This window comes from Bombus vancouverensis, chromosome 3 (genome assembly GCF_051014615.1).
Source record: "Bombus vancouverensis nearcticus chromosome 3, iyBomVanc1_principal, whole genome shotgun sequence".
NCBI lineage: Eukaryota > Metazoa > Arthropoda > Insecta > Hymenoptera > Apidae > Bombus > Bombus vancouverensis.
Window position 1 is genome coordinate 16,104,938 of NC_134913.1, and position 27,009 is coordinate 16,131,946.

Here is a 27,009-nt window from a genome sequence, read left to right on the forward strand (position 1 = left end):
AGTACTCCGCTCTCCGCTATACTCCGGCTCGCAATAAATGCAATTTAAAAATGTAAATTTCCCCGCCGGCTACCTATGAGCTTTCCCTCGGTTACTCTTTTTATTTTTCCTCTTTGTCTTCTTCTACCGACGATCCTCTAGCATCGCCTCCTCACCGCACCTTTTTACGATTTTTCTCCCCTTTGAATTTCGAATGAACGAACGACCGAGTCGGGAAAAATTCGCGATTCAACGGCGCAATTAAAATTTAATGCCCGCTGATACGTGGGCGGGTATAATTTCCGAGCCACGGTCTCGTTAATACGGCGAATTTTACGCAACAAAACGGATTACATGTTGGCACGCGATTAAAAATAATTTTCCTTTTATTAGAATACTCCACCATGCCTATATCCATGGCTTGAGGTATTCATTGACTGGTATCCGGTTACGCGTTCTTCAAATTTACGATCTCTTTTCGCCTGCATGACACATAACCTCACGTCCGTGTGTATAGGTATGTGCGAGCGCGTTTCGAATGGACAAAACGAGAAAAAAAAAGGAAAAAAAGGAAAAAAATGCGAGATTGGCGGTACGTAACGACACGCTTGCACTATGTAGCCCGTGAAAATCAGTAAAATGTTCGGACCACTTTTCATCTCGTCGTCATGATGCGCTGCGGTCCAAGTGTATCTTTCGACAGGCTCGTAAAAAATGCGCTCTTTGAGTCCCCTCCAACCCATTGTTCACGTATTTGATTATACTTGTGTCGGTGTCACACTAGATTTTAGAATACCTCGTTCTTTTATCGGAAAAAATGGCGCCTATTTTATATACTGAAAATCTAAATTAATAATAAATTTAATGTTAATCAAGAAGGAACATCGATTGGATGTTGGACGAGAATGTACAGCGTTTGGGATTACATATTATTAATGCTTGTTTCTAAGATGATGTAATTTATGACGTAATAACGGAAGAGGCGGGAATTTCAAATATTGTCAAAGCAGCCCTGACGTGTTAGCTACCGAGCGATTACACGCATTAACGTTAATGCACATTCAGGTTTAATAAATATTAAAGCTCGCGAGTGTAGGCCCGTCGTTAATTAATATTAACGTTAATATACTTTACCCTCATATTATCTTCAAAAGTATAAACGTATATTTAAAACAGAAATAAACACATACCTAATACTTGCCACATTTCGAACGAAGAAATATTTGGCTTCTAAAGTGTTTGCATGATAATAAAATTTAATCATACTGCTTTTATACCGCGTTCAAAATTCCTGTACTATATATTTAATCAGTAAAAAATCGAACTTTTAATTAGCTACAAATTCATAGCAGGTCATAGCTAGCCATGGATCACGTCCATAAATACTAATAACAAGATTTAATTAATATAATATCCAGAGCCCATGTGCACCTGGTAGATACCATGTGCTCGTAGAAATGTTAATTTCAGACGAAGAAGGGTCAATATAAAGAGCAGGAACAGGACAACTTGCATGGAAGCTTAACTCCCCTCAAGAGGATAATAAATATAAATACACACTTCTAAAGGTGAAGTTACTTCATCATCGGTTAATTGCGACACTCAAAACGGCTTTCGCGTTGCTCTATGCATAGAAGGTGACCAATTTTAATCTATCAGTACGAATCATTAATAAAATACTCGCTGCGCTACATAATAGTTTAGGCAACAATTGAATAGTTTTAAGGAATGTATAGGCTGGTGAAATTAGTTTTCTTGTAAATGGAAGCGATATGTAGATGATATGTAGAAATACGATTTCTTAAATGGAATCATCTAATTTTCAATACAATAATCGATGCAACTCATTATTTCCAACAGAATTAATATTAAGCTATTTACGTTAAAAAATCATTAAAACGATATAAAAATTCGACGAATTTTTTTTCGAGCGATGTAAATTAATATGAGAAAAACTTTGTAAAATGAAATAAAGTTAAAGTAATTTAGAAAAAGTTGTTCATCTCTAGCTAAGAACATGGAAATGTTTCAAGTTGCGATGCACATTCGTTAAGTTAAATTTAAAATTTGATAAAGCAGGGCATGCATCATATTACGTAAACATTGCTTCTTAACTTCGCACAATATACATATTAATTATATTGGTAATTACCATTTAATGCATGCAACTTCACAAAATGAAAAACAGTTGAAATAATTAAAAAAAAATTTCTTCATCTCTAAAAACATGAAAATAGATCACGAAACATGAAACGTTCGTTAGGTTGATTTCGAATGACGAAATGCAACCTGCGCAATATAGACGAAAAATCATTTCTCAGCGATGTGATGAGAAATCTCATTTAAAGATTAAATTTCTAACGGGTGAACTTTGCTCCTTACCTTATAACTCATCTCACCACGTGTTAGCGTTACTTGCGAATCTGGTGGCGTGTGCGAAAGGAAGGTTAGGGAAGAGAGTCGGTCGCCGGAACATGCTGATTACAGAAAACCTGCCGCGTTCGTCGGGAACCGTACGTATACCTATCCACGAGATGTTTCTTGCAGCATCAGCTTGTTCGACGATCGTACCAGGGTTCGATGCTCCTTTTCACCACGATCGTTATTAACTTTTTACACGTCTATGGTAATCATGTCACTCCGTTCAGAAACTGTCGAAGCAAAGAAGATTAGATCACCAACATCCACCCACCGTCTCTATTGTATGTACTCGCGACTCGCGAACTCGTGACACTAACTGCACTATACTATCATTTTCGATACCCGCGAATTACGATTGAAATTTAAACGCGATATTATACATGCGACATGTAACCTCGATATTTTTATTTATTCTATAAAATTATTATTTTTAAGAGCACACGATTATTAATATTGGTCAATTCCAATTGACGATATGTGTGTATTATTCTTAATCTGATTCGATACTTTTGTGGCAATATTTAAACTGACCAATAGGAGACGTTGAAACAATAACATCATTGGTGAAAGCATATAGGTAATAATACGGTACGTCACAACACGAAACACGATCCATGATTGGCTTTCGCGTTCTGTCCTCTAATTGGCCGATTTAGAATTCCGTTTGTAATGGATGCGTGGTGTTTGTTTGTCTCGAGTGGATTAACTTTTTCATTATTAAGTAGTTTTAAAGAATAGTGTAAATAACGACCAGTGTTCATCGTGTTCCGAAATCATTCTTCGTATCGATGTTGTAAATATTTATTCAAAATATCTGACTTTAATCGCACACGGTCAATATATTGTCAATATTCTCCACTCACCGTACAGTACATAAGCATAGTATTAATACCCGGATCGATTTTTCAATATTCGCCAACCTTCAATTTCAATATTAATATTTCAATATTAATGTTATTATCATAAAGATATAAAGATAATACGCAGCAAGTTATTTCTTACCGTGTAACTGAATTCGATATAGACACAAAGAGAACGTGCGTAGAAGCCCCTTCTATCCTTGTCTAATGAGGTATACACATCGACGCCGTTCGCTGATCGGTAATACACTTATGTATATATTTACGATTGTGCATACGTTAGTAGTAAGGGGCCTCTGTAACGTTTTGTTTTTATTCCTATATTACACTTTTAGTTCGCTCACGCGTCCTATGTTGATACACATCTCTATGTTTATTATTGATCGTGTCTGAGCTTCTATAAGGCTATGATTACATCGTATGGATCATAGATTTTTTATTTTTGTTACTACTAAAATCATACAGATGATTTAGACAAAATTAATGTTGCTTTTTATCGAGATGATTACGTATATATATATATCATATAACACATACATTATATGTCTATATATATACACATTTATATTGGATTATATTATATATATATATTACACATGTCACACATATCACATCACATATGTATACATTATGTATTACATATATATTCATATATGTATTTGATTGACGTATTTGTATTCGATATATTTGATTGACGTATTCATATTCGATATATTTGATTGACGTATTCGCCAGAACGTGCATCTACAGCGACCCTATCATAACAGGCTTAACACGTTGAACACCACAATTTTGCGATTTCCAAATTAAACCACGTGTGTGCCGACAATACTACTCACTGTTATTTGCTTTAACCGAAAATGTCTCGAATAGAAAGTTCATCATAGATACTACAAGATACTATAAGATACTACATACTACTAGATACTACAAGACTAACGTGGTTAACGTGGTATTGAACGTGTTAAAATAATCATCGATCGCGTGTCAGTTTTCCGTACAATCATTCGAATGACGTAGTATATACTCCGTCACTTGTTATTAATTTCCGCGTTCTAGATATCGTGTTTCACTTTTGTCCGCGTGTCGATCGTCTCTGATCGCCACGCCACTTCAGCAACAACAGAGCGCTTCGGACACGATCTCGCGTATCCCGTGAGTTAACAGGCGTCGTTATTAATTTCCCACGCGCGCGTGTTACAATTTTGGACTTAAACGCGGAACACGTACGATGAGAACGCGTTGATCCTTGTCGCGAGCGTGCAGCGCGGTGTGAAACTGTCTTCGTTGCGCGCGCAACGCGTGCTGTTGACCCATCGTCATGGCAACCGTGCGACGAGTCTACACTCGTCCAAGGTGGATGGACTGCGGCCTGACGCGACCGAACAGAAGTCAGTGCACGCGCGGACGTCAAGCCGTATGTTCATGTTCTCTCTGTGCGAAATCGGAGTGACGTTTGACTTTGCCTGCGTCGTTCGTACTGCCGGTTTAGAGTGCTTGTGTTTTCTGTATCACTGGACGAGAGGGGGATCCTTAAGGCCGGCATTCATCGTGGCTAGACAGATCATGGAGTGACTGTTCGTCGATCGCACAAATAAGGTATGTGTACATCTAATTACAATTTATATTTTTGTCGATACTTACTGGCGCGGGGTTTTTATCGAACCGAAAGTTACTAGGCTAAGAAGGTTCTCGTGACACGGTTAACATTAGAACTATCGACGAGTAACGTACAACACTTGTAACAACGAAGTCAAAATAAAAGCTATGCATTTTCAAAAACCTATTGCTGCAAATCTAGAATAATTATATGAAAAAATTAAGAATTGATTGTTATGATTACGGTGATATATAGTTCTAGTATTAAAAAATGTGCACGCGATAATATCGTTACGAGATCGTTGACTAACGCTTACTCGTCAGGTGGTAAAATTGAAACGATAAAACTGATAGGTTATTGAAAACGTTTTCGCGGAACATGGCAGGGCATATATTGTAAAAAGAACTAAGTGGCTTATGTGTGGATTCAGCAACCAATATTATATTGATATCACGTTCGATAACATATCTCGATCATGATTCTCTTATACAATTTTATAAATATTATTAACAAATTTATTAACAAAATGACAAGTTATAGGTTATCATTATTAATTAACTCTTTTGCATAGGGATTTCTCTATTTAAAAGTAAATCGTACAAATTACAAGTTATCACATTCTACTCGACTATCTATTTTTATTTTATTTATTCAAATTCCATATGTATATATATATATTCATTTTTGTAAAATTGTAAAAGTATAAAAGAATTCATAATCTATAATTTTTAACTTGTCAACTCACTGATATTGTTAGAATTAAATAATTGTGCAAGACGGTCCATAAAACGCGCGAAAAGAAAAAGAAAAGATGGCTTCCTATTCAAATTTAGGCGCGAAATGATTAATCCAATATTCTTTACACGGAATATTGTTACACGACGAAAATTCGCAACGATATACGTTTCAATACCTAGAAATGTATAACTATCGTCTGTAGGACGACACCGTGATGCGTCGGAATACGTTAATGGAAACGAATGTTTCTCAAGTGCTTCAGTCTCTGTCAACCATCGGTCGAGTGGTTCTCTCTGCTTTTAGTTTTTGAAGATCGAGTTAGAAGTGAGTGCGCCGTTTATCAGGTTACGATGAAAGCGACGTTATCCTCGGGCTGAATGCACTTTCGTGATTTTTTCCCCCGTCGTTTCGATTTTGAACGGGGATAAAAAAGCTTTTCACCTGGACCATCGATCCTTTTAAATAATCCTCGCGTTGTTCGCGTAGACATAACCATGGCTTTTTTGTCCGATTTTGGAGAACTTGGACATTCAGAAAATTGCCAGCCCGTTTTTCTAAAGTAGAATAAATTATACTTATTCTTGAATAATTCGGAAAAATTTTTATACAGAAGTTCATTTCATAAATATATATTTCATTTTAAGCTCAGTTTATTCTGTTTTTCTTTTTAAACTAAATACACTAAAACGATCTCGATCATGTAGTAGAATAAATAGTAGGTATATTTATAAAATGGTAATTGGATTTCAAAATTGTATATCTTAATCTCATCATTTTTGGTGGAAAAAAAGTTGGCTAAAATATTTTTAAATTTCTATCCCATCATCTCCATAAGGTTATTTTCTTTATGAACATCTACTATGAAATTGTTATGTATTTCTCTATAAAATAATGTTCTCCAATTTTATCAATCCTCATGCAATAATTCTCTGTAGCTTGTTTCAAATCTCATACGATTCTCTATCTTCTGATATGTTGCAACATTCTAATAATAATAATAATAATAATATTTATTAATTTCGGCTTTTGCTGTCTCGAATTACATGCCTTAATTGTTCATCCATACAAATCTTCACGTACATATTTATGAATTATAGAGCGACACTTATAAGTTATTAATAAACCTACATATATGCTACTTATTCATAGCTTTGATTTAGTTTTGCACTTTCATTTTCCTTTTTCTCTAAGGAGCGAATCCAGTTGACTGCCTATTCACAATATTTTCCTTCTACAATTCCTTTCATATTACCTCTCAACTTCTCCATTCTCTTGCACTTCGTTACACGGTGTTTCAACTTTCCTTCCCTATCATTACATAATTCTCACCTCTTTTTATCTTCCTCTAACAAAAATCTATTCGGTCTCTCGAAGTTGCCGCATCTTACCCTTGCTATTCTTTTTTTGACTATCGTCTTCACCACGTTTACCTAGATATTCTGGCCTAGCTTCGTATCCAATTCATAGCACTGTAATAGCAAACTCCTTCATAAAATCTCCCTATTAAATCTTCAGTATTTTAAACATTAAATCACATCCTCCACGTATATTTACGCTACGCAAATACCATATGTGTATATTCGACTCGTGAATCGAAACGAAACATCGAGTATTCATAGAAGGATTGAGATGTGGTATCGAGTGAACCGGAAGTTGTTTAGAGGCTCATGAAGTTGCCGAGCAACACCACCAGTCTAATTCAAACGATGTAATTCGACGCAAGATCGTTGGACCAGTTGGCGGTACACACAAAATGGCGTCTATCAACGGGATGCGGCTTGGTTTAAAAGAGCTTGGCCAAATTTCGGCTTGATGGAAACTGTAGACGCGCCGACTTCCGCTTTACTTTAGCGTTTCAAGGTTACCACCGCAAAGACGCGCTCTAGTCTAAATAGTTCCTTTCCGAATAAGCTCGTCTCCACCGCCTTTGTTTTCGTTCCACCTTCACCGTTCAAAAGGATCCGTGGTTGCTCAAAGCGAGAAGAAGCTTCTGCAGTATTCCGTTCACGAACCCTCGTATGCATTTGTATCCGACCCATAGTCGTTTGTCCATTTAGGCGACACGACAAACCCGAAACAAGACTGCAGCACGTCTTTTCTCTGTAGTCTAAACGAATTTCGAACGCGATCGTAATAAAAATTTCTATTCTCCAACCTTTCGACAACTTTACTCGTTTGTGTGAGAAAAAGGGTTACTATTTTTGCAATTTGATGGAAGTTTAACCCCTTAACCCACGATTTACGTTCGAGAATTTTAGGTCGAAAACGTAAACAAGCTATTATATATTATATTATATATTATATTTGGCCCGATCATCGTACTACGGGCTATATCCGTAGTTGTAGGTTAAGGAGTTAATGATGAAAAGGGAATTATTGGAGCAAGAATAGAAAGAATGAGAGAAAAAGAAAGGATTGATCTTTGATTCAGGGCTAGCGGATTTATTAGTAAGGCTCTGTTTATTAATAATGTCTCTTTATGCAACACTATGGATAGGATATCTTGTACTTTTATTTTGTTAATAGGATGATAAATATGAAAGGGTTAACTCTTGGAATTTTTCTTTACTTGTGAAAGAGAAAGGTTTGCAGTCTTCTTATTGTAATGGGAGTTTGACGTTGTAATAAAAGGGAGCATAGAGATGGAGAACAGGAAAAATGAAGGGGAAGTAAAGGGAGGGTGATCTTCCATCTAGGAGTGGTAGACATATTAGTAAGATTTATTAGCAAGCACATGTCCTAGACATGGGAACGTTGGTAGTGACATCATACCTTTTAGACACATTGGAACACATGTTTGTATGAACATGATAATTATAATTAGCCAAGGACTTGTGAAAATTATGTCAATGTAAATTCCTATACCTAATAGCGAAAGTGCATGCGTCACAGAGGAAATAGAAACTATTAATTGCTATAAGCGGATTGCTCGTGTAATGTATAGCTAATATGATACATACGTTAATACGATACATTAATATTATAATACAAATAAGGTAAGAGGATAGATCCCATAAAAGATATAAAAAATTTTACAAGATTATCTAAATGTATGAGTACATAAATTTTGTACTTGTACTTCCATGTTGTATATTGTATATAAGCTGTATTACATGTATTGGTGACCTATATTATATGATAGAGAAATAAAATATTTATTAAATGTAAAATAAAATAAAAGTATTGGTTTCCATAATTTGCTCTTCATTTACAGTTAATTACTTCGATATAATTTTGTTACATACACAAATGAAGAATATAAAAATTCTTATTTGTCTTTCGGTGAAGGAAACTTTATCACACTAATTAAGTAATTTCGATAGGTTAGTATCACCGTCTTTTATTTTTATATTGAAATGCGTAATTCGTTCGGTTTCAAGTACTGTTTACCAAGCTTAAATTTGCACGCATTTGTTTATGTTAAAGTAATTAGGTCAGAATTAATATCGGTTGCGATACGGTAATTAACGAGGGTACTTCGACGTGCCCTGTTTGCGAAATACGGTCTCGTAATATTTGAAAATAGTAGGGAATATTTTGTACCAAAATAGTAATTTTCGTTAAATTACAGATTAAAAGTGCGATAATTTATTTTCATTTCATATTTAATGGCTTAATTCTGTTATTTCGTAATCTAAATTACAATCAAATGTAAATTAATGATCTTAAATCACAATATATTATATACCATATTTACATTTATAAAAATTAAAACTAAACCAGTTGAAATTGATTTATTCTTATTAATACTGGGTTGTTTGGATTACTGGGTCGATTTATTTGTAATAACAATCCAATAATAATATTACTTCCACAGAGATAATTTCCTCCCCAAATAAACTAAAGTCTCGCTGCAAGATGAAATAAACTCTCGCTCATACAGAAAATTTGCTCAAATTAGACTATCATCGAAGCGATTAAAAATTGAATATCGCAAGATTTTCACTTCTATTCGCAATTCGATCGAAAGAAGAAGAAGAAAAGAAAAAGGAAGAACGTGTTCGATAGTATGGTTGGATAGGATAGGATAGGATAGGATGGTCGAGGCTTATTGTTCGTCGTAATGCAGAGTTTTCTATAGGTTGAATCGTTCGTGAATTTTTTTTCTCTGATTGGAAAGGTACATGGAGCAGTATGCATAAGAATCGAAATTAAGGGTAACTGAGGATCATATTAAGGGCGGGATGGGCCGAGTGGTGTGTTTCGATGAATGTGGTCGGAAAAACAGATTCGCTTCGAATTGGAACTCTTTGTTCGTTCGTGGTAGGTTGTTTTATTAATTGAGATATCCGGGTCACTAAAGATTCCTTTCTTTAGGGGCTAATTGAATCGAAAGGCTCCTGCCAGCCTGAGCGGTGCACTGACTTATTTGCCAGCCCAAAAAATTCATATTTTCATGATCTTTGCTAAATGGATAATAAATTGGTTCCTAAACAGATATTCCTCTCGTCCAGCAAATGCACGACGAGTATACTCGACGTATTAAGGAATCTTTACGTATCTCCGTACGTCTTTATGTATTTTATGTACACTTTATTGGTTTGGCAACTAAGGAATGCGGATTAGTCGGTATTGACAAAAACCGCACCTACTCATTTGCCAGCCTGAGCGGTGCACCGACTTACTTGCCAGCCTGAGCGGCGAAGAAAGGATCTTGGTCATCTTTGACTATCCATTAATCTTTCAATTTTATATAATAGACAAACTGAAGAAGAGAATTGGTTGATCATATTTCATATCTAGAATTCAAACTTTAACCTTTTAATTATCATATATTTTTATTATCATTCAGTGTGTGTTATAACTAGATCGTGGATTTATCCCTAAATATCGTAAAGCTAAATTATTGTGATTGCAGTAATACCCAATAGAGATATAAGTTTTAGATATAAACAATTCGTTTTATAATTCTAATAATTTTTGCCAAAACCTATTTAAGTCTAATTTAAATATTCTATACATGAATAATTATAATTGGAATGATATTATAAAAACGAACAACTCCGCGCAATTACATCTCTATCTGAATAGGAGTCAATGTTAATTTTATCAGACGTAGGAAATTCCAGTATAATCGTAAAAAGTTGTAAAGTAATTTCAATAGCGAAAAAGAAAATCTCCATAATTTGCCATTTTGGTAGATTTGGCAGTCTTAACTTTAAATATTCTAGAAAATATAAAAGTCCTTTGAAGATAGCAGGGACAACGATAAAAGAGGAAGTCGAAGTATTTTCGGTTTGGCCGGTTTATTCGATCACAAAAAGGTTAAAACGAGTCGTGCATTGCTTCACCGGAAATATTTGCCTTGGGAGGAGAAAATATTTAGCTAGAGCAGAGAAAAGCCAGAGGGTTTGATGGGGTTGGAACCGCGACTTTGCGTTTGCCGAAAACGCGGCGAGGGGAATGGGGAAAAATCCTCGCCCCGATAAATTTCGAATGTTTACGAAACGGACCGGGAATTTGCAACACGCGAAACTTCGGCTTGTTGCTCTCTCGTCATGGTGAAAAATTGCGCGCGGCTTTCCCTCGAAATTCATCGATACACCGGAGGGTCGACGTCGTTTATTAAACGATTTCACGCTGGACCGAGCTGCATCGCGATTTTATAATATCCATACGGACGATATATGGACTGTGCCCGTGTACGAATACAAATTTCGTTCATTTCGATGGACTTGGTGGTTCGTGAAAATGTGTTCTACCATCGGTATCTAACGGAACCTATCAGCTTCGTTAATTTCGAAAGGAAAGTGTTTTTTTCTTTTGTTTCCAAAGAATAGAAAAACTCTATTTCATATCGATTAATAAAAGTGATTTAGAAAATGTTGTAGTTTAAACAGAAAATGATAGCTGCCATTTATATCTTGTTTAATACATTAAGATTTAAACAAGTAGCTCCACCATTCAGTAAGTTAAGTAAATCAATAAAAACCAACTAAAAATCCACCAAGATTAAATCATCGTTCGAAACGTGCTATAAATTCACAGTGATATCAATATTCCTAGTAGTAAACTTTTTCATTATTGAATAGGTAACCTTTGAATATGGAACCTATATCTTGCTTCCTCTTCCAATAAAGACAATTTAAATATTGGAACTGCTACAAGGTGTCACGTAACCGAGTTGCGGAGTTTTCTATGTCATAAATTACTTATCTGCTTTATTTCTATATTTATTTGTTTAAATTTTCACCAGTTATAAATCGATTGAATAAGTTTTACGATTTTTAGAAAATTTCTATTGCGTGAGAATCACAGACTTCGTACAATTTTAACAGTCGACCTCGATATTTCCTAACTACACGAGATCCAGGCATGAAATCAAAATTTTCAAGCCAAGAACAACTTAATTTTCATAAACATAAAACGCTACCCATTCTAATTAAACTTCATCTTCCGCTTCGAAATTTGACGATCAAATTAATTGCCTGCTCGCTGCTGACTCTAATTTCTTCGTCTATATTGAGAGTTAGCGAGCAATCGCACCTCAGAGGAAGCACTAAACTCGTTCTCTCTTCACTAGGATCTGTTCTTTCGCGTGGCATTCGATTGAAATTAGAGAAACGAAAGGGGATGCACTTTCATCGATTCGCAATCGGCGCGAGAGTTGTTTCGTCGTCTCCGGAATCAAAGAGGCAAAAGTCTCGTCGTCTCGTTACCGTGAGAGTCGAGAACAACTGCGTTCCTTTTTTCTCTTCACTCTTTTGTTCCGTCCCTTTCTACTTCTCGTTCTTTGTCAACCGAAGACCGAAAGAGTTAGGTGGGGGTTGAAGAAGGGAGTAGCAGGGAATGGTAGGGGAGGAAATGCGATTTGTCGTGAAAACTGTCGTTATTCGCGCTCGCTGTCATCTCGACAACGATCATCGTTTCGATTGCACGCCGATCGACTGCGTTTATTTAGGCGCTGCTATTATTGGACGGTATTCCTTTGATTGCACGTGCGACTCATCATTGGTATTAAGTGTAGAGGATAGAGTATGATGAACTCGAGCAGCTTATACAGCGTTTCGAGTTGGAGAAGAAAGTTAATGGATATTTAGAGTCAAAGAGAGAAGTCTGTTTCAGTAGAAAATTAATGGAGAAAAGGGAGATTCTTTTAGTAATTAATCAGGACTTTAGGCTACGTATTTTGATGCATAGTATGATATAGATTGTAGATTTATATATTTATGCAACGATTAATTTTATTACGTTGTTTATTAATGATTAGAAGAAACTTTAGAAATGATATTTTATGCGCATCAAACATACTATAATATTCATATGTGATACAATTTTTAATCAATTGATTACTAAAAAAGAATGTGGCTTTGTGTGGTTCGTGCATTAATCAAATATAGACGGAATAAAAAGATTTCGTTTAATGCAATAACGGTACAGTTTTTAATTGATAAAAATTTCAACCCTGATGAAGGTAGCTGCAACACCGATGAAACGTTGGAATAAAAGAACTATTGTACACGGCTTAAATCCGAAATCTCAGATTAACAATTCTAGAAAGTTTCGTTTGTTTCGCATACGGCTCTTTTTCCAATAATAAATACAGAATATTTGCCTTTAGCATTTATTATCTATCGTTTCGAATGATTCTAATAGTATGCCGTGTCACTGAATTGAATGTTACGGGATGACTGTTAAGTAACACATTTCTTCATAATGAAGACTATTATAACGCAGTTGAGAGTATGATGTCGAAGTTCCTGATGATTCACAGGTGAAGTATGTACATCGTAGAACAGGCTTGCAAACTAGGAATTAGTGTTAAGTAATCGGTATGCAAAGTATGAGATGACGAATGCAAGTGAATACTAATTAAGAAGAGAACTTCAGCTCAAGAGGATTGAAATGCGAATGAACGCCTGTATTTATGTCACTGGCTTTATATTGCCAACGTCATTTGTAGCAGTACCTATATACTTAGCATAAGGGAATTATTATGGAAAAGAGAATATCAAATTTCGAATATTGGAGTTTATGAGAAACCTACATTTTGATGTAGTATTCTGCCAGTTTCGATATTAAATTTGATATGTATTTCGTAATATATTCTCGTTCGATGCAACAAATAAAATAAGTATACAGAACTTGTATTGTATATGTAATTGTTACGCCACGAGGCTTACCACAGACTGTATTTTCTAATCGTCGCTCGCGGTCCTACAACGTCGCAGGCAAACCGTCTTATCTGCCCGCCGGATCATATACAATGTATCGACGAGAGTGTCACGTAAAATAACAAAATAAAAAAAGGAATTTGAGGTAAAAAATAAAAAAAGAAAACTTTATTTTTTTTCTAACATCAATACACTTTACAATCTACTTCCGAACTCTAGGCGTGACTTTCTAAGACTGACTCTTATGATTTTACTTTCGATCGGATCCGATTACTTTCTTTTGTCATCCCTCAACATCCCCACCGTCCATGCATTTGCTAGGCGTCCGCGATCGTTGCCACGTGCTCTTTCTTCTAGAACCTTCGGTGGAAGGACCGTTGGGATGTTGATGGTTCATTAGGCACTTCAGCGATATACATTGTCGCCGAGTGCCGCCACATCTTTATCTCTATCGTCAGTCCGTCGGATTTGAAGTATGCCGGTCGTGACGAGAGCATAGTTGTCGCCAAGCAGCGAGCTCTAGAAACGTCGATTTTTGACCGTTACGTTTTTCACACTAGAAGAGGCATACGTGATCATAGGCGCGAGTGGTGGCGTGACCCGAGCATAATGGGGGTCGTCTTCCAAATGAGACAAAGGAATAATCTAAGGGCGTTCAGTTCCTTCTGACGAGTCAAACGTGACACTTCGACAAATCTGACGAGCAAACGAATTTATCTAGAGATATCGCAAAGTCGAGTCAAATTTCTGTAACATCTTCATCATATTATTGTAAAATATATTGTTCTATGTTAACCTGTTAATACAGTGTTACATTCATTAAACCACTTCTGTTATCCTAACCGAAACAGGGGAACGACTATTTCGCGGCGTCGATTAACATAATCGTAGCGAGAATTTACGCCTCTCGCTGACGCGTTCTCCTAGCGACCGCGTCTCTCCGCGAACGGTCGTAACAGTAATGGATAACAAAATAATATTTTAACAGTGGAACAACCAAAGCTTGCTTTTATTTATTTTTCTGTAATTACTCGGAACATGTAGGTATTTTTAATTATTGTATATTTTTATTTTCTACTTTTATTCATTATTTATTTTATGTTTTTCATTCAAGTTACTATGCTAACAATATACGTTTTCGTTTTACAATTTTTGTAGTATTTCATTTAAAGGAAATCTTGAATACCAACGTGAACTATACTTACCTATTTCAAAACACAATAGCTCCTTTGATACTGAAAGAACGCTGACAATAAAACATAAGCGTAGAGCATATTTCAAACACCTTTCGTATACAAAGTTTCCATGATTCTGAAATTTCCTGACAAAGAACTCCTGACATCTGTCTTTCTGGCTTTTCATACGTCGTTAAGATTGGTTGAGAAGCCTCTGTCTCGCCGCGAACAAGAAATATATTGCTCTTTCTGAGCAAGTGCAAGACTCCTTCGTATTTTGAAAGCACCGACCACCACCAAGAAATTCCCTCCTCTTCATACAATGAATCTCTTCTGTATTCTCTACTGTGGCTATACAAATTTTTCTTCGCCTTTCTATAGCTTCTTTTTTTATTAGCTTCATCCATAAGTCAAACGATGAAGCGTAGTAGCTAATTTTATAAGCAGCAAACAAATTTGTCTGTTTTTAAATTTCTATGTTTCTTTGCTCTGAAATGTAGAATTTTTATTATTTTTATCAATTCTCGAGCATGCATGGATCTAATTTTAGATGAAAGGGCAATAAGTCATGGTTCCTTGTATCGTAGTACATCGTATAATATAGTTACATCATATCAATTTTATTTACCATTTGATATTATTTACTATACAGTATGTATAAGTTCTTCCTCGCTTTCCTATAATTCCTTCAGTGGATATGAAATATAAATGTTTGACAGCGAGTAAAAATTTGCTATTTTCGTATTTGCTTGCTTCAAAATATTGAAATTTCGTTATTTTTATCTAACGTGAGATATCTATATATCCACAGAAAAAAGATGAGGAAGGATGTTCGGCAAATTCCACTCCTTCTTCAAATTAACATTTCAAGATATGATCAACGGAACGGTAATATTTATAGAAAGATCTGGATCGCTTCCAATCCAAGTAAACTGACTTGCTTTTTCCTCGATGCCAGATAGGAAGCCGTGAAATTATTATTTTCTTTTTTTTTGCGGACCTCTCTACAAATTACGAGGTCGTGCCGTTCCGCGAGTCGACGACGAACGAATCCAAAACGAAAACACGTTCTTCCTCTAATGAGTAAGCGTTTATCTTTGCTTCCATCGACAACCGATCTATTATGCCACCGAGCTTTCTCTCGTTTCCCTTTTAGTTTAACTACGTTCCTCGGTTTTGTCACTGTTTTACGATATTAATCCAATTCCTGTAGAAAGTATATCGGTAAATAAACGACACCCCTAATTTAAAGCGTAGGCTAAATTTTCAGCGAGAGTTGCAATTTCGAGAAAACCGATTTCGAAAATTCATTGCACACGCGGGGCCAAAATACACACCAGTCAAATGGGAATATAGAACAACCTGGAAAACTCATAAAGAACTTTACGATGTATACTATGAACCCAAGAGAAATTTCTGCTAAATACTTTATTTATTACCTTGAATAAGGTGTATTGTTCTCAATAAGATAGACACAAGATCAATATTTTAATTCTTTGCTTACAGATTCTCCTATGAGCGACACAACAAATCGTAGAATACTAGTCGTCATTTAGGTAACATATTTGTAAAGAGTTGGAAACCATCCCCCTAATCTCTCAAAAATGTTCTTCCTTTTCAAAGACCTTCGAATGTAACAATTAAAGTTGTCCTAAACCTTTAAGAGAGTCGTTCATGCAATTGATCAAATCAATATATTTTTGAAGATATTAATTATGTACGAGTTAAAGAAATTAAAAAGTCCACAAAGCAGAACTGTTCTATTTAACTTTTTAGAAGCTGATTATTATTTAGAAAGAGTTACCTTACAGACGATAGATATATCGCAAAGGTACCCTACCAAAATTGAAGAGCTAAAGGCAGCATGCGCTTGGCTAACAGCAGCGCGCGTACTTTTCCTTGCAGCTGTATCCACGGTGAGCGAAATAACTGCAAATATTTTCTCAAACGGATCGCGACGGCGATTTCTCAAATATATCTGACCAACTATCCGGTGTGCGCGATGTTCCGACGTACCTACTATTTGCAGCGGACAGTGGAAAAGCTTTAAGCTCGATCTGGCATCGGACCAATTTCGCGTCGATCGCGACCCCGTACACGTTTCACCGTTGCCGACCGCGCTCTGGGGGTGAGACAACCAAAAAAAAAAAAAAAAAAAAAAAAAGAAAAAAAAGGAAACGGAGCTCGTGAATAACCCCATTGGCGTGTAATCAGTGCACGGGAGTGTCCAGGGGCGCTTTATTAAACCGATATGAGTTTTTCGACCACTTTTGATTTACCCACCGATTTCGACCCGTTTACCGCATCGACAATATTATCTCCGCGAGGCTCGTTAAAAAAAGCAATCGTTCCAAGCTATGGAGAGAGTAGAAGCTCGTGAATTTCCCTGGAATTGATATTCCATTTATAGAATCAAGTCTATTATGTTTCGGAGTATCGTGGTTGAGGATTGTATTTGATGGGATTCTTAGAGTTTGGTTGGGGTTCGATGAGACGCGGATTTGGTAAATTTTCTTGTAATCGAAGGAATGAGATTTTTATAATATATGAAATTTTAGTGATTTTTCTGGTGATTAAATGAAATGTATCACTCATAAATTGGCTCACGTTTCGGATATTCGTGTAGAAGAGAAACACAAATTGCTCGTTGTTTCGTATTTTTGGATTCATAAGACATGGATTTGTTAGATTTTGTCTATGATCTATGTTTTGGATTTTCGTAGTCAAGAAAAAAATTCGTTCTTTGCTTTGTATTTTTGAGAATTAAAGTCAAGGGTTTTTCTATTTCTCTTGTTTTTAGTGAAATGTAAATCTGTTGGATTTCATTCAGGTTAAAGAAACATTTTTCTTCAATAGTATATGCAAATGGAAACTCGTAAATTTTTGTCGAATTAACGTTTTAAATTAATGTTCGCTGCAGGACAATCCTTCTCCCGTCTTTTTTATTTATTTTGTAAAATATAAATTTGTTGAATGTTTGAATAAATCTGGATGAATATATTATAACATTTCGTATTTTTTACATGCCGGCTTTATTTTTACTTCCACCTTACTCATCTTTATGAATCTGATTTTATAATTCAAAATTAGATTCATAGCTTACGTCGCGAGAAACATTTTCATGAAATGTCTCCGCGTAAATGTAATATAACACTAACTAAAAGTTTGGAATTATATACTACATGTTGTTTAAACCAGAAATCAGATGGAATCTTTTCGTTGCAATATTTTTTTATTGACAATCTATCGAAATAAATTAATTTAATAAAATTAGTAGGAGATATAGATATATACGAAACTGTACATCTTTGTTTCTATAAAAGTAAATAACAAATATTGTTATCTTTCTCTAGATTATTTTACGTCTCATTTTAAATCTGACAATTTTGTATTTTTTAGTACAACTGTAAAAATAATTCCAAACAACGACTTCAAGTCTTAAATTGGTAATAAATCATATTACGAAGTTGTTTATAAAAGAACAATAATTATCATTCTTAAACGAGTTAAAAAAGACAGCAGCATCAGTCATTTTTAATTAATCTGCATTTAATTCTATATATTTGTACCACGTTCTCTTTAGAAGAGGGTGGAAGGTCGAAACATAATGGATCGCTATCTCTGGCGGGATGTCGTGATCCCGGCTTTTCTTTGGCCGCAATTAGTCGCCGGTACCGAAGGGGTTCCATGAGAATCCCCTTAAGATGGGGAGATTTCGTGGCGCGTAACCACCAAGGACCAGCTTAACTTCGCGAAACATAATTAAACCGCCTTAAAGTTTTCCATTCCGTGTTAATTCCTGCTTTTATCAGTGCTGGTTTGGTCTGTAAAACGCCTTTTTAAATATCGTGCCAAATTCCTATCTTTAGTAGCCCTGTTGAATAATATGGCTCGTAGACCAGCCGGTGTAAATTTTTACTTGAAAAATCGTATACTTTTTCGAAAAGGGTTTCCCTTCATTATTTTATTTTGGAAGTTAATCAATTCGAAAGATTTTAATCGATTAAGGATTAATACTTTTAATTTTTGTTTCTCGTTATATCTTCATTTTAGATTTAATCCGACGTTTTTTATATGCATACGATTCATGCGTTTTTCACACGTATGTTTTCGTATGCGATTCAAGTAACATTCGATAATCAGTTTACCAAATCCGTTTTCCTTCGCCTGAAGTATTGCGTTGGCAACTAAGTGATTGCGGCTTTTGTCAATATCACCTAATGACAAAATCCGCGATCACTTACTTGCCGACCCAATAGTTCGTACTATCAAGCACTCGATAAATTATTTTCAGAATCCATCGAATAGTTGGATATATTTTCGAATATATGAAACTTATAAATTCATGTTTCCATTTGATGAAACATTCAGCGACGTGCAAAGATCCTCGTTTATTATTTATGATTAACTCTGCCGTGGCGAGTGAATCCGCTCGGCAACGGCACTAATTTCAATTGTAATAAGGTTATCCGACGCGGTGTAGAACAGCGTAATTCGAAGGATGCTAGACGCCGAGTAAATTTGGACGAGCACGTGCGTCCGCGCAGATGTTGCCGAATGACGACATGTATAAACTTGGAATTTAGAGTATGATGGAAACAGTCTGGAATCGGTAGACGGTATCAAGAGCTTTCGCAGTTGCCTATGGTGTCATCGCCGTTGCTATCCAATCCGGAGTTAGAAGCTCCCGGTTACGTATTTCTGTTAGTACGTAAATCCATCGTGTTTCCGGAACTGGGAAATTGATTGCTCTATAAATCGTTTCAAACATATTGTGTAGATGTATTACTGTTCTTTCTCATATGTTTCGGATAGATATTTAGTGAATTTCACAATTTGATCGTGTATTTTAGGTAGCGGGTATTTTCTATGTTTTAAATTTGTTGTATGTTTAAGCTACCGGATAGTATATTTTAAGGATTAGATATTTTACGAAGTTTATTCTCCTTTATCACTTTAAATATCGGACAGGCAATATGTTCGAATTTTTTATACCTTTGTATGTATTATAGATTTTTTAACTTTTCAAACATTAAATATATGCCAGATAATTTGTCAATTCACTAGCTTTCTTTTAAATCGGTACCTATTTTAAACTTTTCCAAATATATTTTTGAAATTTGGTATTTTATGAGCTTGATCTTTTTACCCGGTTTAAGTATTAAATAATCTGCGTACCACAAATTTGTCGTACATATTGGGTTGGCAACTAAGTGATTGCGGATTTGGCATTACCATCCAATGACAAAATCCGCAATCACTTAGTCGCCAACCCAATAAAAGAGGCTTTACTCGTATTGGTAATTTGTAAAATTTCAGTAATATTAGTTTAATGGTGCAAGAGAGTTCGATGTTTACATATGTACTGCGTTTACCATCTCAACTTCTCAATCGTCGGTGAGAGTGAATCGTCCTGGATAAATTGGTTTCACGGAACGACAGAGGGTTGCCCGAAGAATTATATTTTTCCAGGAGTAATCTTGTTTTCCTGCACGATCCCCTTACGTCTAAAAATTAGATTCTTTCTCGGAGAATGGCTCGTTCCGGCCATTTTATGTCTTTCAATTTCGATCGACTTCTTCCTTACGTTCGAAGGAAAGCTTCCGAGGGATGATTTGCATACACGAAATGCTCGCTTGGGATTCGTTTGTATGTGTACGCCGTGGGGGTTGGAATTAATTCGGGGGTTCCGAATTGCTGTTACGCTTTGATGCTGCGATTGTACACGAACCTTGATAACTGTGAACGTAAATTGTTTTGAGAGATGGGATGGACTACAGGGTGTGTTTCGATTCTCATGAAAACTGGTGTATGTAAATATCTATCACATTGCGATATATCAAATATTCGAGTTCGTTATATAAATTTTTTCAACCGTCTTTTCCAACAAATATTTCTATCTTTCTATACGTTATTTTATATATACGTATAAAGTTTAAAATCTGAATGCGAAAGATGCGCCGCTTTGTCAAAACGGCTGTTTACCGACTAAACTCTCGCGATTAATTAAAAATTCTTGGTTTCTCGATGAAACTCGCCTAAACTTTTCGCGAAATAAACCTCTCACGTTCCATTCTAAAGTTGCAAAATATAACGATAAAAACAATAGAGCACGCGAAATTCGTTCCACATACGTCTAATATAATAATAGAAAAGAAACAAAAAGTCGGAGAGAGAACGGAGTCGTTAACCGGACCGAGTTCGCTCTCGAAAGTCGAAAGTTCTTTCGGAGTCGCTCTCGAGTCGCGCGAACGCGACAAAAAGCCGAGCTAAGTACGAGACAAAGAAGGCCTTCACCAACTTTCCTTATCAATGCATCAAGCGGTTGGCCTGGACGATAGAATTACCCCACGAGACTTTTTCCACTTTTCTTGCGGCCATGGCCTGCACAATGGGGCCTGCCAGCGAACGGTACATGGGAATACTAAATTTTAAAAGTAAGCCCCGGCAACCGCGAAATTTATAGCCGGCGCGACTACAAGTTTACAATTACACGGAAGAACGAGGACGGGGGAATCCGCATCTTAATCCCCTTTTTATCTCTGTCCTATCTTCATCCGTTCCACTTCTCCCCCTGTTCGTCCCCTTTTGGCCAGCTATCCGTGACGCTTCGAGGATAATTTGCTGACCAAGTCATCTCTCTATCCGCCTTCATTTGTGAGGATACATACAGATGCGAGACGAGTAATGATCGTAGTATAGAAATTGGATCTTGGGATTACGGGAAAATAGATAGATTTTCCTATGTATGAAAATTAATCGATCGACTCCATCGTCTCTGGTTTATTAGGCTAATTCTCGCTTTACGAAACTATCGATGAGTTACTGTATGTTTGAGTTGGATGTGTTACTTTGTACTTTGATCGATAGCATGTAATCGTAACTGTAAGTTAAGATATAATTTTGAAATCTTATAAGTTTCTTTATCGTATGCCGCGTTTGTTACGCTAGACAAATTATTTCTTTTTTTTTTTTATCATTTACATCGTGTGCCATTTCAACTTCTCAGTTCACTCGCCCATTTTCCTTTCTCCCGTTTGGATATCTGTAAGAGTCTTTCATTCGAATTTTTTCCATTCACGCGGAAAACGAGATTCGCGTTACAGTCGATAGTCAGACGGTATAATTTTCGCGAAAGCGATGTCCTTTGCCCTCCGCAGAGAAAAATGTTCTTTCTTTAATGACGTGTCACTGGCGCGAACTTAGGGGTCTGCTTTCTATTAAAACTTACTCACGGGATTGTTTTCCAACGAAGACTTCTCGTTGGAAACCCCTCAACCCCTCCACTGGCGAAACTCCTCGCTTCGAGGTTCTTGGTTTCAGAAGCGTTGATGAAGGGGGAAGTCGAGGTTTGATAACGATCGCGATCTCGAGAGGTAAATACACTGGTTTACGAAACTATTCCACCACTTACCGTAGAAAACTTTCACGCTCATATTGTGTGTGTTGTATAAAACAGTTTGTTGAAAACATTTGTAACTTCGTTTTCACCGTAACCTGCTCCAACCATTAGGATTATACCGTAGGACTCGTTATATATTCGTAAAAGATTTGTATAGGTGTGCGAATACTTTCACGAGCTACTATAACGTTGACGAAATAAATCTTCGAGGAAAAAGGACTACGATATTTAAATTTCTTTCGAAAGATCGTAAAGAAGAGATAAATGTGGAAATATTTCTTTTAGGAAATGATGTGATTTAAAACATATGAAAATGTACACGTTCTTTGATACGAAATATGCTGAAAGAACTTCAAAAGGAAGCAGTACTCATAGTTGAGGAGTTAATATTTCTAGTACCTAGCGCGTTTCAAAGGTGCCGGATAAATATAAAGAAAATAAAAGCACGATGTTTCCATAATTCCTCCGATGTTTTTCGTTTTTTTAATTTGCTGTTACGTCGAAATATCCTCCATCTTTCGCCTTTGAATCTAAGAACGTTTCCCGTCTAACCTTTGAAAGTCAAATTTAGAATACAAACTTTTTATATCTTTTGTAGCCTCTAGAAACGAAAAGAGGAAATTTCTCTTAATTTCTTTCAACGATGGGGCATATTAATGGTAGACGAATGTGTTAAAGGATATAATTTAAACAAAATCATTATTCACGATAGATTTTTCAACGATCTGCTTAATTCACTTCTTGATAATCACTTTAGAGGTAAACAAACATCGCGCATCGCAATAACAATTGCTTCGTCAATTTTCTAATTTGAGATAACTCCAAGTACCAACGAAGAGAGAGAGAGGGAGACATAACTGTTAACGAGGCTTGCGATAATTCAAACGGACGAGAACAGAAGTTAAACTTGTTCGACTCTGTTGGTCCCCCGAGCCACTAAAGCCGCCCTGCGAAATCATTTGGCTAACGAATCGCGTAGTTTCCCATTGAAACGCCTTCGTTTCCGTCTTGACTGCACCGACGAACAAGTTCCACCTCGCTCCACTACTCTCCTTTCGGAATGATTCTCGAAAAATACTCTTCCTCTCTTTTTACCAAGTCTCGACCTTCGACAAACTTTCTCTCGGTCGGCACAACTTTCCTCGCCAACTTCGCTCTCTTCCAGCTTCTCTGCCTTCTTCACCTCGTCTGCGAGATCGAGAACGAGCCTCGACGTTCAATGTTCTTAACAAGTTCCTTAAGCTTTTGTTTCACGTATGGTTCAAATCTACTCTCCTATTCTTCCAACCTTCTTTGACTTCTTTAACTTTTTGATTTTGTTTGGTCCCCGTTCGTTAGTTTCTAATATTACACAATTGGCCGAGTATTTGTAAGAAATTATCGAAAAGAAAAGGAAAATAGATAAAATGCCACGAAACCACAAGGAAAGACAACTATCGTCCCTTAGAAATAGCTAAAACGAAAACAAATAGCATGTAGTATTCCAAGGTTAAAGAAGATGTAAACTTCTACGATGAAAATTTTCGTCTCAAACGATGTAGTTTATTTTTGATTCTGCGATGTTTAGTTTTGATAGAAAAATATTTAACCGGGTTAAAAGAGGACAATTCGAATTCTTCGAAGACTTCGGTACCGAGTAATGGGAGCGAGATAAGATCCTTGGGTGTTCTTGAATGTTCATTGTTCCGGGTTTTCTTGAATACATAATGTGAGATTCAGAAGTTTTCTTCCATGGAACATAGAGCGCAACGTAGCTCTCGTTATACGAAGGCTTTTTATTCTTCTCGAAAAAATATGCTGATTTATTTACACGAAGAAGAGTAAGTTTCGCGAAGAAGTTTTTTAACGGAATTTCCTGTAAGAGGTTGTTAAACAGAAAGATGACTTTCGCGAACTATGTAATTCCTTTTACCTTGTTAGCCGATCTTTCCTGTTTGCATTATTTTATACAATTTTACAAAGTTTAAAAATTGTATTTCACGAAGTTTCGAAATTGTATTTACCGAAGAAAATCGATCCAAGTTTCGCGATACATTTGTACCGAGACCAAGCAAATCATATTGGCTATTAAAAATTAGAAAGAAATTTTTTGTTTTTACAAAATTGAAAAAATGTTACTATCATATGCTTGTGCACTAGTTAACCGGAAGCTTAAATCGATGATATGCACGTATATGTAAAATAAAATAAATAATATGCTGATTTGTAATTAAAAATGTATTCTGCTCCGTTTCAAACTGATTATCAGTTTTTTAATACAACATCAACGACGCGGAGGGAAATCTATCCCGACAAGAATAAAAGCGGAAGCATCCTCGTCTGCCAAGTATTCGGCGGATTCGTCGGCTAATTTCGAACCGTTTAATTAACCACCGCGCCGTTTCAATTTCTGCTCCTCGGCGCGCTGCATAATCGAAAACGATAAATCCCACAGAATCGCACGTTTCACCATCCAATCGCCCTTAGTTCTCAACGACAATCGACCAACAGCATCGCGAAACAATATCGCGGCCGAGCCATCGAATAACTAGCGAAATTTTATTTTTGCAATCTCTACGCGATATAGTGGTCAATTTTCAAAGCGAAGTGGTAATACAAATAGAAACTAAATTGATTTCATTAAATCAAACACGCATCCCATCTAATATGCTTTGTGTTAACATTTTTTCATTTAATATATTTCATATGGAAATCTAAGTTATGCCGTTTATGTTCGTAAAACTATAAAAACGTAACAACCGTTCTCTCTTCGTTCTTCCTGCAAGATTCAACCCCTAATCCCAAACACCATAACGTCGGTCACGTGGAATCTTTTATCTGAGAAGCTTCGGTGCTGCTGCAACCATTTCCGCCATGTCGTCGTCCTATGGACGAGCTTCTTAAAGTAGTCGGAAATTCGACGTGTCTAGGTTAGTCTGCGTGTCTGGTTTTCTTCTGAAAAGGCTAGAAGATAGCGGAGGAACGAAATGCGCTGGAGGAACAGAGAATTTCCTTGGTAGCTTCTTTTTAGCTAGATCTCCATTGGCGGAGGTTTTCTCTCCGCTAAAGCGTCGAAGAGAGATGTTTATCGGGCAGGCTGCAAAAGGAGTTAGGTTGCCGGGGATCGTCTCTTTTGCCACCTACGAGGGTGTCTTCACTCTGATATTTACGTTCTCCTTTCCTGGGAATATTCTTCCCTTACGTGGTTACTTCTTTTTCGCGGTCTGTTAGTTGAAAAGTGTTACAAGCAGAAGAGAATATTCTTCGAGCTCCTCGAGTAAAAAAGACTTTCAATTTGTTCCCGTTTTTTCTTTTAGCTTTTGGTTTGGCGAACGCTTAGGAGAAATGGAGGGAAAATTCCGCGAATAGATACGGGGGAATAATTTGTGGAAATTTGATCAGCATAATATCATAGTACGATTCAACCAACTGTATTAGGTTTTAACGTATGAAATGTCTGATTTTGAAGGGAATCGTTCTTTACTGAATTCTAAAACTGTATTATTTAATGTAAACCGTTTATACATGTATGTGAACGTTACGTGTCAGTGTACATTAGCGTTAAAAAACTGAATTTGTACACGAAAGACGCAGTTCTCAACTCTAATGTGCTATACAGTGATACATCTGCAAACATACAAATATTTATACGAAAATTTCATGCATGATATTGTAGATATAGCTTAAATATACGGTGAAAAAAAAAGAATGCTTTCGAGATAAATGATATAAAAGAGACAGCATAGTTTTACACAATTTTACATCCATAGAGACATTAGTTAACATATAATAAAGTCTAGTTTGCAGAATAAGTGACGTTTACCTATTACTATTTGCGGTGTTCGAATCGTATTCCCTCATTTAACAGCGGACCAATAATAAACAGTCTAATATTGTTAGCAGCGATTCGCATAGTTCTATCACACGCGTTGACCGAATTTCACCGCTTATGTGTGGAGCTACGATCAGCCTCAATATTTGTATTGATTCGAGTGCGAACGATCCAACGCCGATTAATTAGCAAAATGTGTATTTGTTTCCAAGTTAATGCAACAAGATCGCCCGGAATCGCTTGCGTTGTTTCATTTAGGGGCGCACCCGACGACCATCGATCCTCTATCGCTCGAGTATCGACAAACAAAACTCTGTCAAGCGACTCTATCGCTAATATAGACGAACGGAACTACGTGCAACCAGAAGATACGATAATCGATCCTTCGTAATATCTGCGCAAGCTATTTTTCATTTTTATTTCAATTTTATTGTACGCTTCATCAAAATATTAGAGACATAGGTGTGGAAAATTTCAAGAAAATTCAACGTGGACGATTATTTTAGAGAAGCAAGTGTAATAATTACCGTGTCTAATAAAAGAAGAAAATAGAATAGGTGTTTTATATTTTAGAACGTGTTAAATTTGGTGTATATCTTCTTCTAATTTTTTACACATTCTTCATTTCATAAAACGTTAGAGGAGCAGACAAAAAATTTTATTCAAATAATCTTCATAGAAGAGCAGATTAAGGTGCTTTAATTAGTACTGGGTACAAAAGCACGTTCGTTTTGTCAATTATACTAATTAAAATTCTCCTAGTCTTTCAAAAAGGGGTAAAAAATTATACCTACCTCGAGACACATTTTTTCACTTTTTCTTCCGATTATTCCCCTTATTTCGTATATCTGTGTTAAATTTATCATTATCCTCTAAAATAGGAATCTTTACAATTTTCTTTTTTACTAC

General features: G+C 36.2%; 1 protein-coding gene and 1 long non-coding RNA gene across 2 annotated transcripts in view; one reads left to right on the forward strand and one right to left on the reverse strand.

Moving 5' to 3' along the window:
* LOC117153967 (uncharacterized) overlaps positions 1-4,369 on the reverse strand; it is a 79,590-nt gene extending 75,221 nt beyond the window's left edge. The window contains exons 1-3 of the long non-coding RNA XR_013057929.1: positions 4,262-4,369; positions 3,403-3,711; positions 2,362-3,320 (exon numbers count right to left, since the gene is read on the reverse strand). This is a non-coding gene — a long non-coding RNA (uncharacterized LOC117153967). The remainder of the gene's footprint in view (positions 1-2,361; positions 3,321-3,402; positions 3,712-4,261) is intronic.
* A 282-nt stretch (positions 4,370-4,651) lies between these two features.
* The window catches only part of rho-6 (serine protease rhomboid 6), a 171,892-nt gene continuing 149,534 nt past the window's right edge, over positions 4,652-27,009 (forward strand). The window contains exon 1 of the mRNA XM_076617030.1: positions 4,652-4,859. The gene's annotated coding sequence lies outside the window, so the exon portion shown is untranslated. The remainder of the gene's footprint in view (positions 4,860-27,009) is intronic.